Here is a 17,726-nt window from a genome sequence, read left to right as displayed (position 1 = left end):
AACATACAGTTGTATGCAAACGTTTGGGCACCTCTGGTCAAACTGCCTGTTTCACAGAATCTTTAAATTCTCTAAGGTCTAATCTCTATGAAGTTAACAGGGTACAAACATAAACATGACATATTTCTTCACATTTCAATGCAGAATTACTATTTATTTTCTGAATTTAACTGTATTTGTCATGTGTCAATTATGAGGTACCCAGTATGAAACTGGTTAGATACATTGCGCCTGTTTAAGTAGTTGTTGTTGAAAACACAATGATGTAAATTACCAGTGATCTTGCTTCACATAGGAACACGATTGTATCATACTCGCTAAAGTGTTATGGAACAGTTGCAGTTTGAAGTTTAAGATTTATCATTTCCAATGTGCTATTTTGTTGTGGTGATTTTTATTTTATAAGCCTCTCATATTAAAGTTAAAAACCTAAGCAAGTTTTAGACATCCAGTAGGTAAATTGAAAAAGTACGAACACAATTGTGGTTAGGAGGCCATCTTTTTTACACAGGAATATGCTTTAAAATAGATTAATTGTTCTGCCACTAGAAAAGATGCCTATATATTGTTAATTAGTCACCATTTTTTAATATTGCAAAATATAGTTCGTATTTTGTCCATGTAGTAGCAATGTCACACTAATTAATTTTTATCATAATGTTTTTTAGTGAAAGGAAGGTGATTGAGAACAGTTTATATGGACAGGTAAGGTACACTGCTTATCTGAATGTAATGGGTGCATTTTATTTTTCCAGATAGCTCCTTGAGGTTAAAATGCACAGTGTCATAACTAAAGAACAAATGTAAAGAAATATGTTAATTTGTTCCTTCAGTACAGTAAATCCTGAAATTTAGTCCACCTAGCTGTTGCTTAGTGGTTCCTTCCCTGACATGTTCAGCTCAGCTCCCACTATGTTTTGATTGTGGCTGCCCTGGCGTCAGAGCCACATAGCCACTCCTCAGAGCAGAGATATTTCACTATGCCAAAGGTCTGCGCCTCTTTGCCAGAGAATATTAAGCTGTCCAGGTTCCAAGGGGGTGACTTCACTTTCTACCATAGACTCGATGCCAAAAGAACCCTTTGACACTGCCTCCTCTGGAATGAAACAGGGGTCTGCACATTTAATTATTTATAAATTAAGGGATCCACTTAAAATATGCAATACTGACCATTCTATTTCTTTGGTTAGACTGGTATTCTGTTGTTCTTGCTTCATTTATATATTAGAAATACTGTACTGTATATATTTTTCTATACATACAACAGTATATCTATAATAGATTTTTACTATACTGTATAGACAACAGTATATTTGTATTAGTTGCGTCTGTGCTGGCACTCAAAATTGGGTTGCAAATTTCTAAATGTTAACATGGGAAACAATGAACCCTGACAAGTAAGTAAAAGTAGGTCTTATATTGATAGGTGTACTGTATATTGAACATTTTTCGTGCTCTGTGGTTACTTTTGTACTATTGCTTTAAAACAGATAACAACGGAAGAGCTTAACGAAATGGCGGAGAATATAGTGGTGTGGGTGGCAGCGTCTATCATCAGAGTGCTGCTTCCAGCCGTCTCGCTTTACAGTGAAGAGAGGAGCAGGAGCGTGTCTCACTGCTCCTTTGAGTCCCCGGTTTACTTCAGCAGTAGTGAGGAGGCCACCCTGAGTTCTCATTCTCTGCTTGGTACTGAGTCAGGGTCCACATGGCAGTCCCAGAGTAGGAGCAGTAGCTTCTGGTCAACGAGATGCAGGATCTCCACTCCCTTCCCTTCACCCCTCTCGTCCTCGGGTAGTTCAGGAGAAGAAACAGGGAAAAATACACCCTGCTTAAAATCCAGAGCACCCTCGAAGGAGATTGTGGTTGCTGATGGAGGAGAAGATGCTGGAAAGCCCCTCTCAGAACCTTTGAAGGACCTTTTTGGAATCACTAAGTCAAGTATAATTACAAAAGCAGAACGTATAGTACAGGATGTCCTTAGCAGAGCCCTCACTGAAGCACAGCTTCCTGCTCAGCTGATGGAACCCCAGTGTTGTGCGTTAGGTGTCTTGATCACCCGCTGCTGATCGAATAACCTTGCCACTGAACTTGTGGATGGTGTTCTTGGACTTGTCATCTCTGCCTTGTCAGAAAATAAGCAAAGAATTCCCACCCCTAAGACTGTGCGTGTTAATCTAGAAGCACAGACAGAATCTGTAGCCTCAGGGGTTGCCAGTGAGATTATACAAGTTGTCTCTGGAAGACTCCAGCCTTTTTTCACAAGCGCTGTTGAGTCAGGGTCAACCTGTAGACTCCTGGGTGGCCATGGTGGTGACCTACATGTAATAGGACAATCCCAGAGACTCCACTCAGAACAATATGATGAGGCGGAGTTAGCTGTCACGGCAACAGAAATAATCAGTACTGTCTTACAAGAAGTCAAGAGTGAATTCTGCAAAGCAAATACTGAAAATAAGACGAGTGACGTGAAAGAAACATATTCAGGCGATAACCAATCAATGAGTGACTTTGTGTCAGCAATTCTGAAAAATTTAGAAACGATTTCACCCTCCTCCAGTTTATCTGTGGAGAAGAACTACCTTCTTCAGAGACCTGATGCCCAGCAGAATGAGAGAGATGAGGCGAAAGTGACTAAGAAAAGAACAAATGGCAGTAGCCCCCCATCTTTCAAATTAAAGTCTCACTCCTCGGAATCAAGTGTGGGAATGAAAAGCGCAAACAGTGATATTGCTTTTGGGATCTCTAAAGCCAAAATCATTGAAATTGCTGAGCAGATAGTATCTCAGATCATTGAAAAAACAAAGTGGGATTTCACCCCTGTGGGTAACAATTTACATGAGAGTAACTCAAAAGAGTCATTATTGCTCCCAGAAGCTGCAGAAATCTCCATTTTGGAAAAAAGAAGTCCAAAATGCCAGCAGCCATATCACCCTGCAGCTCACAACTGGCAACCCACTGAAGCTAAGCAGGTGTGAGCCTGGTCAGTACCTGGATGGGAGACCTCCTGGGAAAAACTAAGGTTGCTGCTGGAAGAGGTGTTAGTGGGGCCAGCAGGGGGTGCTCACCCTGCAGTCCATGTGGGTCCTAATGCCCCAGTATAGTGACGGGGACACTATACTGTAAACAGGCGCCGTCCTTCGGATGAGACGTAAAACCGAGGTCCTGACTCTCTGTGGTCATTAAAAATCCCAGGGCGCTTCTCGAAAAGAGTAGGGGTGTAACCCCGGTGTCCTGGCCAAATTTCCAATTGGCCCTTACTAATCATGGCCTCCTAATAATCCCCCTCTATGAATTGGCTACATTACTCTGTTCTCCTCCCCACTGATATCTGATGTGTGGTGAGCGTTCTGGCGCACTATGGCTGCCGTCGCATCATCCAGGTGGATGCTGCACATTGGTGGTGGTGGAGGGGAGTCCCCATTACCTGTAAAGCGCTTTGAGTGGAGTGTCCAGAAAAGTGCTATATAAGTGTAAGCAATTATTATTATTATTATTAAAATCTCAGATTCCCAACAATAGGGTCACTGTTATTGCCAAGGACATTGTAAATTCTGTTTTTGAAAATGTTTTGTTTGCACTGAATTGTATTGAAACAAATAAATATCTGCAAGAATCCAATAAAAATGTTGCTGCTGCTCCTCAAACTTCTAGAGGCAGCACAGAAAGAGGATCCATTGATCATACTTTTGACTTGAGTTCAGTTGCAAAAGGCATCGTAAGGACTATATTTGGAAAGCTCAAATCTTTACTCACCCAGACTAAAGAAGATGTATCTAGTTCCAGTTCTCCTGCTCAAATCAATGCAAAGAGCTCAAGGGTCAGTTCTTCATCAAAAACTTCAGTGTTTTCTGATTCTGTGTCAGATATTTCAGATTTGTGCACCTATACAGTAGAAACTGCTGGAGCCATTTGTGAAGCAATGAAAAAAGAGTTAGACCAGGAGATTTATTGCACAACAGTGGCAAAGAAGGCTTCAGATGAAAGCCTTCTGGCTAGAGAGGTTGTTACTTCAGTTTTGGAGTACCTTGAAGAGCAATATATTTTAGACACCATTAAAAGCCCTTCACCATATCCTAAAGACTGGGAGAGAGATGCTTCTACATTTATAAGAGAGGAGAGTATTCAAGATCGATCAAAATCCCAGATATCTCCTGTTGAAGAAATCATATTATCTGATATTGATAAGGCAACAGGACAAGTCCCTAATCAAATTACAATGGAGATTTGTAGATATCCTCCAAAGGTGGTGTCATCTGAGAACATTTCTTCAAAACAGCAAATTGGGCAAATGGACATGAACTTGGTTGAGGACAATTTGAGTGTTTCCTCTTCTGGAGAAAGCATCATATCAGATGGAGAAGGTGAAGGATCAGAGAAGATGCCGAGGACCTCCAGCTCTGTATTCCATCGTACAGCAACAAGGATAATAAGTGAAATTATTGAAAAAGCAGCTGCAAAATTTATATCTTCTGGACTTGCCCATCTCCCAGAGCAACCAAACAGTACAGCTGATGATGTATGTAAAACACCGGATGCAACAAAACATGCTCAAGAAGCAATGTCCTCAGACTCATCTTCTCATGTGCAAACCACTGAACTGGCTTCAGATATTGTTGTTGATGTTTTAGAAAAACTACATTACGCTACATGCTTTGAGAAGATTTCTTTCTCAACAGACTACAAAGATAAATTAGAAAGTTCTGATACAGCCCTGTTACCAGGAACATCAGAAATTAAAACTGATACTAGAAGAGCTGAGCACATAGGACAATGACTGAGGAACTCTTCAAAACTGTGAAGAACAAACTGAAACACTTTTGGAATCAGAAGAGCCTGTCTTTGTTCAAAGCAAGGAAAGTTTTATCTGCTAAAGAGCAGAGATCAGCAGATTCACTTGAGATGTTTCCTCCTTCAGTCCAGGTTTCACACCTGAGCTTTAGTAAACCACACTTGACTAAGAAAAGCATGTCAGTAACAAACTCGGCACCCCGTAAGCATCTTAGTGAAGATTCAGAACCTTTAGGTGTGTTAATGAACGTTGATTTCTCATGGCAAAGCAGGACTACTCAGGAAAATCAGGCAAATTTAATCATCTGTGCCAAGGATGTTGGCAGTCAGATATTGCAAACAATCAGGAGTGAAATAAATCGGGGTGACGACAAAGGATGTTGCTCAGGATAAAGCAAAACCCTCAGAAGAAACCCTTCAAGCAAGTGAACTGGTGGATTCTGTTTTATCTACATTTGAAAATCTTAAAGTTTCAGATGTGGTCTTAAAGCCAGATTATGAAACAATGCACCTCTCTGGTGAACATTATGGGAAAGACAGGATGTCTAGTGCAGAAGACACTGTCCATAAAGAATACACTAAAAGTAACCGTAGAGAATATTCTGTTCAACGTTTCCCACCCATAAATGTGCCTGGGATGGTGATTGATTCTTATACAGATGACACAGAAGTCATGACTCGGGACACTCCCTATAGAGCCTTGACTGATGCTTCATCAAAGCTTCAGGATCAACCTACACCTACAGCAGAACAAGAAAATGAATTGACATGTAAAAGCAATCGAGTTCCCCGGTCCTGTGTTTGGAAGAAACCCTCTACTGCAAATGACATGGGACTAGGTGAACAAGAGTTCATGGAACTTCCTTGCAGAAGCAATGTGATAGAAGATTCATTTACAGCTCAAAACAGCTTAAATGCTGCAGAACAAAAGAGAGGCTCAGAGAAAACAACAGTTGACAATGTTGAGGAAGGAGACCAGCCAAGCCCTCTCATTTCACCAAAGCTTGACTTCTCAGCAGAACACATAGCCCGTGCAGAGTCTGCAGTGTCTGACATTGAAATTGTTGCCATGGGTATTGTTGACATTATTATGGGCAAACTTGATGTAACGGTGGCCTCAGATACAAAAAGCAAGTCTAGAGCAAGCCAAAAAAAATCAGAGTGTGCTGCTGGTCTCATCACTGAGAATATAGCATTTCAAACCCACTCCAATAATGTTAATTTGAACATTGAAAAGCTTTCAGCTGAAGAGGCGTCCTGGGCATCTCAAGTACCAGGAGCCACAGCAAAGCACAATCTCCCCCCACTGCAGACAAGGGTTTCAGACGAGCCTAAGGACCAAGTCAGGACCTCCACAGAGAGTCCTACAATGAGTCCTATTGAAAGGAAAGTGGAACAACTTGTCTCGAGTGGATCTCTGCGTGTATTTTCAGAAGAACTTGTCAAAAATGTTTTCCATTTAATTTTGAAATCAGGAATTGCAGTACAATTGGGCACATCTCACAAATCTAATTCAGATCCAATTTTAAAGAGCCCCCTAGTAGTTCAGGATTTATCCCATCCAAAGTCCTCAGAGCTTTCTATGCAGTTGTTGTATTCATTTACTGAGAAATCAGTGAAAAGACTGTTGAAGCAGTGCCTCAGTTTTCCCGATTCTCCAACGTTTGACACAAATGAGAAGGATGTTTCACTTTTTCAAGACTGTGATACAAATACGGAATTGAAGTCTTCCCAAAGGATTTCAGAGAAAGTGTCTCTGACTGTCAAGGATCACAGACTACAGAAAAGTACTGAACCATCAGTGCCCAGTTCACAGATGTACCATGATGCAATTAATCAGCTTTCCAGCTTGCTTGTAAAGTCTGTCATGGATGTTTTGTCTGCTGCATGTGATTTATCAATGGAACCTGAAGAGAGTGAAAATCAAGGTAAGAAGGAAATCAAATCAAATCATTTAAAAGTGTATTAACATTTTAGTTGCTATGAAGTACAAGTTAAAAAATGTAGTGACTGTATGTAAATATACAGTACCTTGATTTTCTATCTGTTGTATCTTTAGAAGTTTTTGATGTATTTAGACCAATATAGTGTAGGCCATAACTATGAATGAGAGAATGAGTGAATATAGCCATATATTCAGTAGCCATATATAACGTATCTGTGAATATGGCTGCTTCTTTGTTTGTAGTTACCTGAGCTCCAAGATGTAATAGTTTTACAGGAACATGAAGCTTTATACTCAAATATTTTGTGATGCCTGTCATTCGTTACTTCTCAATATAATTTAGTTTTTGTTTCATGCTTTCTGATATTTTGCTTTACTATCATTAAATGAAAAGCTCTTTGTTAACATAGGTAATATACCAGCAGCCAGGGTGACTTCAGAAATTGAGAAGAGTTCTTCTGAGGAACTGAAAAGAGACTCCCACCTTGAAAACAATTCTGAAATCAAACCACTCAGTGTCCCTGTAGAAATGTTGAATATTGAACCGGTTTCCTCAGTTGGGCTCCAGGAAATTTCTATGGCTAAATCAACAGAATCACTTAATATGACTTTAGTGTGTACTGAGACTGTGGAAAACATCATAACACAGCTGCTATTGCAGATATACCCTACTTTGATAAAAGAGGAAACTTCTACAGAAATCCCAGGGAAGATGTCTGTGTCTTTGCTGAGTCAGATAGCTGTGGACCTCTTTGACAGTGTGTTGCAGGACTTGTCCAAAAACCAGGAGATAACAGTTGTGAAACAGGATAATGATGTGTTTCATGAACCACACAAGATTCAGCAGGTTCCCAGCTCTGTTCACAATGAATTGCTATGTCAAACTGGATCCCAACAGGTTCTACAGAAAGCGGTAGCCACCAGAAATGAGACAGTGGTCAAAACCATAATCAGTTCTATGGTGACCAACATTTCCAAGCTGACACATTTAGCTTCCCGATATTCATCCGTTTCACCAGAGACCAGTATTAGCAGAGAAGCAAGTGAGATCGTTGATGAGGTGATGGGTGATATTAAAATAACTAGTGAGCACAACAAAGAGGCAACACCCAGTGCTCAGTCTTCTGAAGTTTCTCTTGTTTCTTCTGAAATAGTACATGGAGTCACAGATAATCTGCTAAAGAAAATTCAGCTAAACTGTTCCAGCCCTGAGTCCAGTACTCCTCAAGCTGCCATTGACATGGAAACCCGGAGCACTGGGCAGCTCATGTTCACCAAAATGGACCAGTTAGAACCTTCACCTGTTATTGGTCGAACAGTCAGAAGAAAAAAACTGCAGTCTTCTATGACAAAGTCTCCAAAAGACTTTTCTCCAATAGTCCCAAGTGGTTTTAAAATCAGTTTCCAGCCAGAAGACACTATGGATAAGCCCTGCTCATCACGTTCCCTAGGAGAAGCTGTTGGTGTGACACCTTGTTCTAATAAGAAAAAAGATTGCTTAGCTTCTGAGACCCCAGAGAAGCCTGGAGATTATCTGGTTCAAATAGTCCAGGGTCTAGAAGGAGTACAGCAGTGTAAGGCTTCAGGGAAGACAGTTAAGAAGACTAAGAAGAGCTCCTCAAGCCCAGACTGTATGAAAACACAACCTATGGAGTCCTCTTCGCATGATGTGAAGGTTGATGAGCTGATGAGTGATATTAGAATCGCTAGTGAGCACAACAAAGAGGCAACACCCAGTGCTCAGTCTTCTGAAGTTTCCCTTGTTTCTTCTGAAATAGTACATGGAGTCACAGATAGTCTGCTAAAGAAAATTCAGCTAAACTGTTCCAGCCCTGAGTCCAGTACTCCTCAAGCTGCCATTGATATGGAAACACGGAGGACTGAACAGCTCCAGTGCGCCAAAATGGACCAGTTAGAACCTTCACCTGTTATTGGTCGAACAGTCAGAAGTAAAAAACTGCAGTCTCCTATGACAAAGTCTCCAAAAGGCTTTTCTCCAACAGTTCCAAGTGGGTTTGAAAACAGTTTCCAGCCAGAAGACACTATGGATAAGCCCTGCTCATCACGTTCCCTAGGAGAAGCTGTTGGTGTGACACCTTGTTCTAATAAGAAAAAAGATTTCTTAGCTTCTGAGACCCCAGAGAAGCCTGGAGATTATCTGGTTCAAAGAGTCCAGGGTCTAGAAGGTGTACAGCAGTGTAAAGCTTCAGGGAAGACAGTTAAGAAGACTAAAAAGAGCTCCTCAATCCCAGACTGTATGAAAACAAAACCTCTGGAGTCCTCTTTGCATGATGTGAAGGTTGATGAGGTGATGAGTGATATTAGAATCACTAGTGAGCACAACAAAGAGGCAGCAACCAGTGCTCAGTCTTCTCAAATTTCTCTTGTATTTTCTGAAATAGTACATGGAGTCACAGATAATCTGCTAAAGAAAATTCAGCTAAACTGTTCCAGCCCTGAGTCCAGTGCTGAAGATCTGAAGAGACCTCTGCAAACCTTGAGTGAAATGGTTATAAGTATTACTGAATCTGTGATCATGCAGTTATCAGCTGTTCCAGGAATTACTATAGGCACACCTGACCATGACAGATGCATCTTTATTCAGCCTTCGGATGCAGACCAAATGATTGAAAAAGTGTACAATGACTTGCTGCAAGAAAGTGGCTCCCTTATTGCATTATACGATGCAATAATGTCCAAAAATCAGGAAGTGTCCAATGCCATTATTGTATCTTTGGTTAAAGAGCTCTCAAAGCTCTACTTTTCAACAGCTGAGTCTTCAGCCTTAGGTCTTTCTCCTTCCTCCATTACAAACGAAGCCACTCATGATGTGAACAGCAGTGAAAATGACACCTTTAATCTTGGTTGCCAAGAAAAGGGAATGTCACCTCCAGAGCCCCCTTCTGATATTCAACCACTTTCTGATATTCCCCTACCATATTCAGATATTGTGAAAAAAATTGTAACTAAGCTGCTCTTAAGAATTCATCTTATTTCTCCAAAGAGGGAGAAGAAACAAGAACAGATTATGGATAGTTTATCTTGTTGGGAGCTCAGTGAATTTGCTGTGGGCATTATTGAAAATGTGCTGAAGAAACTATTGTAGATTAAGCCGGTTCAGGGACGCCAAATATGTAATCATAGTGGCTCTCTGAAGGCACCAGTTCTGTAGGGTTTGGGCATTTACTGAGACAATTATTAATTGTAGCAGTAAATCACAAAGTTGATTCTTTTGATGGCTTTAGAATCCAACCATGCGACATAACTCAAACAACGCACACACACACAGGTACTAATACATGAGGATACATTTATTAATACATAGAATATGCATGTAAATCTAACCAATCTTATCGTGAGGGTTATCAGAATACAAAAGATATATATTCAATCAGTTACAAAGTGTTACACATATCAAGAGGACATACGTTCAGTATATCATTCATTAAGACCGTTTCGTAAAGTGAACTTGGTTACAACTTCTACATTAGATACTCAAACAAGTACATAACTCTTAGGAATTAAATTGATGTCAACTGGTTGGGATAACAATTGAATTCTCGAGCTGTAATGCATTGAAGTTGAATACTCATCCAATCTTTGGGGATTCAGATCTCCTGCGGGCACAAAGAAACAGTTGCAGGCTGTTGCTGTCCAATCCGCGCTCTCTGGCTCGGTGCCAGGCTGTGCTGTGCGGCTTGCGACGGTGCGCTGCTGATGCTCATTGTTGGCTTTAACTAGCAAAGTTTGTGCACAGGAGAAAAGATGACTGTGGGTCCCAGCAAGTCAGGAAGAGGACCGGTTCGTTCCTGATGAAAAGCTAGTTCTGAATAGTGATTCAGCTGTCCACAGTTCCGACCTGTTCACGAGGCCTGCTGCTGGTTACTCTCTGGCAACCTCCACTCTAGACTCTTAGAACAAAGGAAAGTTCTGGCACTCGGACACACTGGCCGTTCCGTGGTTGTCCGGGCTGAGTCTCAGGATGGTCGGGAGGCGCGCTGCGAGAATGTCCTGCCCTTGGGATTCTCTTTTGAATTCCCTTTAGAATTGTTGAATCTGAATCTGAATCTGGATCTTGTTGAATCTGAATCTCACAGGCTCTCTGTGTTGCCTGTTTTTACCTGGAGGAACTTCAGCTCATTGATTGGCTGAAAGTTCCATGGGCATCAGAGTCCCACGTGGGTTACTCGGCCCTACCAGTCCCTGATTGGTTGATCAAGGCGAGATATGAGTCACTTACTCCTGACACTTAGTAATGCAGTCCAGATGTCCAACGGGCACTCCCTAAACAGACAGGTGCCAATGGATGACCATTGATCATGATAGCCAGGCTTAGCTAAGTGCATCCCCCTGTGGGAGCTGTCCTTATCAAAAGAAAACATCTTGCATGAATAGTTTCTCTGTGGCTGCACCACAGAGATGAACAGAGAAATGGGGCCTCATTTGGGAAGCTCAGAAACATTTAATTCTGCCTTATTATTAAGCCTCGCCGCTACACTATTTACAGCCCCAGATACCTCAGAATGTAATCCAACAATGGGAAGCAATATCCAATGTGAGCTGGTTTCTGTCAAACAAGTGGCCAGCTGTATTTACAGAGACCTGCTGCAGAGTGCTGGTTCCAAAGACAACTTACAACAAGCAGTAGCAGCCAAGAGTGAGGCCCTGGCCCAAAAGATAGTTGATTCTCTTGTGAGAGAAATTATGAAGTTCCAACATTCAGATATCGAGTCTTCAGATGCTCCTCAAGCTGACAATGATATGGAAACCCGGAGCACCAAGCAGCTCATGTGCACCAAAATGGACCAGTTAGAACCTTCACCTGTTATTGGTCGAACACATGCAGTGAAAGATATCTCTCCCAGTCTTTAGGATATGGTGAAGGGCTTTTAATGGTGTCTAAAATATATTGCTCTTCAAGGTACTCCAAAACTGAAGTAACAACCTCTCTAGCCAGAAGGCTTTCATCTGAAGCCTTCTTTGCCACTGTTGTGCAATAAACCTCCTGGTCTAACTCTTTTTTCATTGCTTCACAAATGGCTCCAGCAGTTTCTACTGTATAGGTGCACAAATCTGAAATATCTGACACAGAATCAGAAAACACTGAATTTGTTGGTGAAGAGCTGACACTTGAGCTCTTTGCATTGCTTTGAGCAGGAGAACTGGAACTAGATACATCTTCTTCAGTCTGGGTGAGTAAAGATTTGAGCTTTCCAAATAAAGTCCTTACAATGCCTTTTGCAACTGAACTCAAGTCAAAAGTACGATCAATGGATCCTGTTTCTGTGCTGCCTCTAGAAGTTTGAGGAGCAGCAGCAACATTTTTATTGGATTCTTGCAGATATTTATTTGTTTCAATACAATTCAGTGCAAACAAAACATTTATCACCTATCAATATAAGACCTATTTTTACTTACTTGTCAGGGTTCGTTGTTTCCCATGTTAACATTTCGAAATTTGCAACCAAATTTTGAATGCCAGCACAGATGCAACTAATACAAACATACTGTTGTCTATACAGTATAGTAAAAATCTATTATAGATATAGGTTGTATGTATAGAAAAATATATACAGTACAGTATTTCTAATATATAAATGAAGCAAGAACAACAGAATACCAGTCTAACCAAAGAAATAGAATGGTCAGTATTGCATATTTTAAGTGGATCCCTTAATTTATAAATAATTAAGTGTGCAGACCCCTGTTTCATTCCAGAGGAGGCAGTATCAAAGGGTTCTTTTGGCATCGAGTCTATGGTAGAAAGTGAAGTCACCCCCTTGGAACCTGGACAGCTTAATATTCTCTCAATCAAAACCTAGTGGGAGCTGATCTGAACATGTCAGGGAAGGAACCACTAAGCAACAGCTAGGTGGACTAAAATTCAGGATTTACTGTACTGAAGGAACAAATTAACATATTTCTTTACATTTGTTCTTTAGTTATGACACTGTGCATTTTAACCTCAAGAAGCTATCTGGAAAAATAAAATGCATCCATTACATTCAGACATTACAAACAGTGTACCTTACCTGTCCATATAAATTGTTATTGTTATTGACCAACAGTTCCAAACCTGTAAAAATGTCTCTTATCAAATTAGGATGGACCTGTTCTGTACCTACTGTAATTAACAGACATTTGTTTAGAAAGTACTGGAAAATGGAACTCTTATTTTGTAAATATGATGATAGTTGTGTTGTGCATTTTCCTTTACAATAAAACTACAAATCCAGATTTGTTTTCCCTAATACTGTATAACATCTCAGAAATATCCCTATTGTCAGTTCATAGCATACGTACTAAACTCACCTGTCTGTGGATGTCAGCTTTATCACTCAATTAGTACAAGAGCAATCAGGTGAGTTAATGCTACTATAGAGAGACTTGCTCACAGTATCATCTACATTTTCAAACTGATATCTGCATCATAAAAAAACTGAGATGCATTATTTTCTATACATGCAATTGTAAACATTCACATTGATTTCTTATTTTATATTCCATTGTCTGCCTTTATTCTAGTGTTAACGTCAGTGCTAAAACATATACACACCCCATAATCCTTATCTTCTTCTCCGTAAGAGAAGTGTTACTTGTTTTGATTTACTTTTAAAAATGAAACAACAGTCACTGAACTATAACTTTTTGTTTTTTTGTGACAGGAGTTGCCCGGACACTCATCTTGGTATGTGTACAATCCCAGCTTTAATAAGGACAAAAATCTCAGTCCAGCCCAAAGCAAGAGTGGTCTGCGCATTGACATAGCAAAACATTACAGGACCCCAATGCAACTGACCAAAACATCTGAGAGCAAAGGGCTTCTCTCGCACAGCAACATCCCCTTTGCAGTTAATACGCCGGATGGAGATGTGAATGTGAGCCAGAAAGTCAAGAAACATCCTTTGAAAAAGTTTGGCTCCATGATAAAGCATAAGATCATGGGTAATAGGTCAAAAGACGTCAGAATTCAGAATGAAACAAATCCATCTTTGGAAAACTTAAGAGCCCAGGGAACATCCAGTGGACGCGGGAGCTGTGAAAGCTTTGGACCATTTAAAGTGCCTGATGAGCCTCAAGGAGCCTCAAAAACACAAGGTATTGATTAGATACCCAAACTTTAATTATTAATTAATTTGGGCATTATTGTATTTTTAATATTAGCACTACAGAAATAATTTGAATAGAATGCTCATTTGTACATCAAATAACATTCTAGAAGACATTCCTATTAATTGCAAACAACAAGAATAGCAACTGCTATGGTGGCCAATGCTGAATGTTCTGTATGAATAATGACTACAAATTTATCAAGATCAATACAGTACGTAACAGTTCAAGTTTAATACCTGTGGAAGAAATATTCCTAAATTGTTTTCTTTGTGTGCTCATAGTTCTTCAAAAAAGAAGTTTTTAGTTTGGACAGATTCAGTAGGAACAAGCCTCAGAACACTCCAGATGGTGAGTATTTAGTTTGTGACTGTGATTTTATTCTGTGTAGCACATTAGTGACAAGTGTGGTTCAGAATTAGACATTGGATGGAATTTATGTAGAATGGGGGAATTCATCCTAAATTTAGAATCCTTTAAAAAACAAACTGATTTGTATACAAATTGGCCTTAGTGTTCTGCAAACGTCAAGTTTTATTGACTCTGCTACCTCCATAGGAATGGTGAGGCAGAACTCTAAACTCCACTCTGATCAAGTGGTTACCTGTGCACCTCTACTCTTCACTGATCTCTCTTCTTCTAAATAGTCCATTGTCCAGTGCATCAATCTTTGGCAGTCCTCTTCAACAGTACTCTATTTTCATCATTTTCAGTGCCCTCCCTCATTCCCTTCTACAGTATCTCTCGGTATAGTAAATATGACTAAATGTGACTTATATGATAGATATAAGATATAAGCTAATACGTCTTCCTTCTTTTACAAGTAAAGTTATGAAAACCACTTTAGAACTAAACAACAGGATCGCTCATATGAAAATAAGACCCTAGCAGTAGTCAATATGGTTTTAGAAAAGGTCATTCTTCCTTTACCATCTTGTTAAAATTCTTCAAACAAGTCACAGCAGTAAACACACACAGAACGTACAAAATGATATGATTAGATTTTAAAGATGCTTTTGATAATGTTCTTCTTAAATTAAAGGCAATAGGCATTTAGGGAAATTCATGTATTGAACTGGTTAAGGGACAGGTAATAGTAAGGATCAGGGGTGAATAGTCCAATAGAAGGTGACAGGAATAATATATATGAATGTGATTGAAATGACTGAAAAACAGTTGTCTAATAGCCAAATTACCACACACCTTTAATCAAATAGCTTCTTATTGAATAAACCGGACATTAAGATGCCTCTGGGTAGAACTGTATCCAAAGTCTATCTGACCTGCTGCCATGGAATAAAGAAACTTGAACAGTGACATGTCAAACCACTCTGTGTTTCCAGGGATCCCTGTAATTCCAAACTCCAGGAAGATGCCTAAAAAAACATCTTTGCTGTCGAAGATGTCGACTGCTTTATCCAGAGCCTTCCTGTAATAATCCATCTGCCACCATCAAACATGTTTCACATGGAGGGGAAACTCCTTGCAATGCAAAATCAAAAAAGGAGTTTTAATGATGGGAACTACTGTTTCTGAAATAAAAATAATTGCATTCATGTTTTTGTATAAAGTTGTGTTATTCAAATAGGTGAGCACACTACCACATCCATGACCAGACACTCAACTAAATCACAAAATGGTTTGTTAGTTTTAATGTTGTCTGTAAATGTCTTATTGGTGTACTACACCATTAAAAAAAAACAGTCTTAGCCTTCATAATTCTATTCATAGTTATAGCAAGACCTGATTTACTCTAAGTATTCAAAATCCTCAAAGCTACTGACCCACAGTAGTGCACTTCATAAGATTTAGTAGTGCAGCATGAACTGTTCCGATCCGAGTTCCAAAAGTCTGTGTGCGAGTTCCTCTTGCGCACGCCAGTGAGTGCACAAGATCAACGGTAAAGCTGCCAGAACTGAGAGGGACCCACTAGAGGTCACCACAGCCAGGCAGAATAGGGACTTGAGTAGTGCGTTATGGGAGTTGTAGTTCATAAAGCCAACGCTATGTCCGTGAGCAACTATAGCCAGTTCTAAAACCCGGCTCCCCTTAAGTGAGGATTACACTTGCATTCCAGGCTTTTCTATAGAAGCCCGTTTCCGCCAGGGAGTAAAAAAAAACTCGCTATGGTATCTCAGATTTGCGACTTAGTATCTCAGAATTGCGACTTAGTAACTCAGAATTGCAACTTCATATCTCACATTTGCGACAGCGGCGAGGGCACAAGCCCTAGAACCCAAATCCGTTACAAATCAAAAGGACAGACAATGAAATATGGGCTATTTCGAAGTCGCAAATGTGAGATACTAAGTTGGAATTCTGAGTTACTAAGTCGCAATTCTGAGATACTAAATCGGAATTCTGAGATACCATAGCGTGTTTTTTTTACTCCCTGGCGGAAACGGGCTTCCATACTTTTCAACCATCTTTTCCTTTTCCAACATTTCCTAAAATATTGGGGGTTTTTTTAAGTGCGTTTGATTGAAACAGTTCTTACATAAAAATAACACAATTTTCTAAAATCATTTTGAATTATATTTTAATAAAAACGAAGGTGCGTTCATCATTTATCATAATGCAGAAAGTTATCTTTTTAGAAATAAAATTGGTGAACGTGTTTGGGGGTCATTTAATTTGATTCCAGACGTGTGCACCTTATGTAGGGTGTTTGCGTTCTCCCTGCTTTCACATAATCTTTCTTTGGGTGATTCCCTCCATCTTCCATCTTCAACACTTGCATGTTCAGTTCACTGGAATGTCTATATGGATTGTATTCTCTTTTTTTACTAGGGATGTGAATTTGAAGGACTGTATCCACATCTTATTGCACCCAGCCTGACCGTGTGGCTCTGCAGATCAATCAGTGAACACACATTTAGTTAGTAAATTTGATCCCTCTGTCATCCGCTGAGTCTTTTTCAGACGTTCCAAGCTTTGGCATTTGTATTATGTAATCTTGGTCACAAATCCGAATACAGATTCTTTCCAAAAGAAAGGATAATATCTTGCAACTAAACAGATAAGCAGTATAATTGTTGATGACTGTAATTTTCTTTGCTCTCACACTGCAACAGAAATGAAAAAACTGACCTCTGGTAATTGCAGAGCCCTTCTCCACAGCATTGAATTGGATCAAGTGATTAGACAATGGATGGATAATATTCCATGTGTCATGCTGCTGTGACTGAGAATATTGAGGACAACACCTGTATAACTATAAATGGATACAATACCAGAATTGACCATAATTAAAATTGCATTTCTACACTTCTTTTCCATCCCAAAGGATCCCAAAATCCAGCACGCATTGTCCACCACTATACCAGCAGTTCCTCGGAGCTACAGATGAAAAGTGGTTAAAAAGTGAAAAATGTCTTCATCAATTGTTTTAAGGAAAAACTTTAGGAAGGCCAGATTAAGAATTCCAGAGTGAAATCTAGCCAGAATACAGAGGGGTTAACACACCTATTCATATAAACAGGGATCTTAAATAACCAAGTATGAAATTTAAAGCACGGCATTGCTACCGTACAAATACCTTCAGCCAAACCGCAAACAACCAGAACGCATCTCGAGGCTGAGGAATTAGGAACCTCGTGAAATGGCTGTTCTGTTGTGACCTCATCCTACCGCCGCACCCAGATTTGTTTTTAAAAAGTTTCTGTCTGTACGTTTTTAATCCTTTTCTGCAGCTACCCAGCTACAGATACCAGCTTACCAATTTAACAGCTTCTTCCTGCATATTAGGTGTCGTTTTAGACATATCTAGAAAAGACACATACAGACACATCAACCGCCAAAAAGCAAGACTGGGCAGAGAGGACGTTTTCATCCTTATTTCACCGGTGAAGCCCAACTGAAAGGAACTAGGAGACAGCAGAGT

The 17,726-nt window shown here is 39.9% G+C and overlaps 1 protein-coding gene and 1 long non-coding RNA gene across 2 annotated transcripts in view; both read left to right on the top strand.

The window, feature by feature from the left end:
- LOC148652271 (fibrous sheath-interacting protein 2-like) overlaps positions 1 to 17,726 on the top strand; it is a 48,740-nt gene that overhangs the window by 12,322 nt on the left and 18,692 nt on the right. The gene's annotated exons all lie outside the window — the stretch shown is intronic.
- Positions 14,126 to 15,399, top strand: LOC148652273 (uncharacterized). Its single transcript, XR_015925072.1, has 2 exons — positions 14,126 to 14,194; positions 15,187 to 15,399. It is a non-coding gene; the product is annotated as an uncharacterized LOC148652273 (long non-coding RNA).

The sequence above is a fragment of the Lepisosteus platostomus genome, chromosome 11, assembly GCF_059453375.1.
Source record: "Lepisosteus platostomus isolate fLepPlt1 chromosome 11, fLepPlt1.hap1, whole genome shotgun sequence".
NCBI classification, from domain to species: domain Eukaryota; kingdom Metazoa; phylum Chordata; class Actinopteri; order Semionotiformes; family Lepisosteidae; genus Lepisosteus; species Lepisosteus platostomus.
Note: the sequence above shows the minus strand (reverse complement) of the source record. Positions and strands in the feature narration are given on the sequence as shown.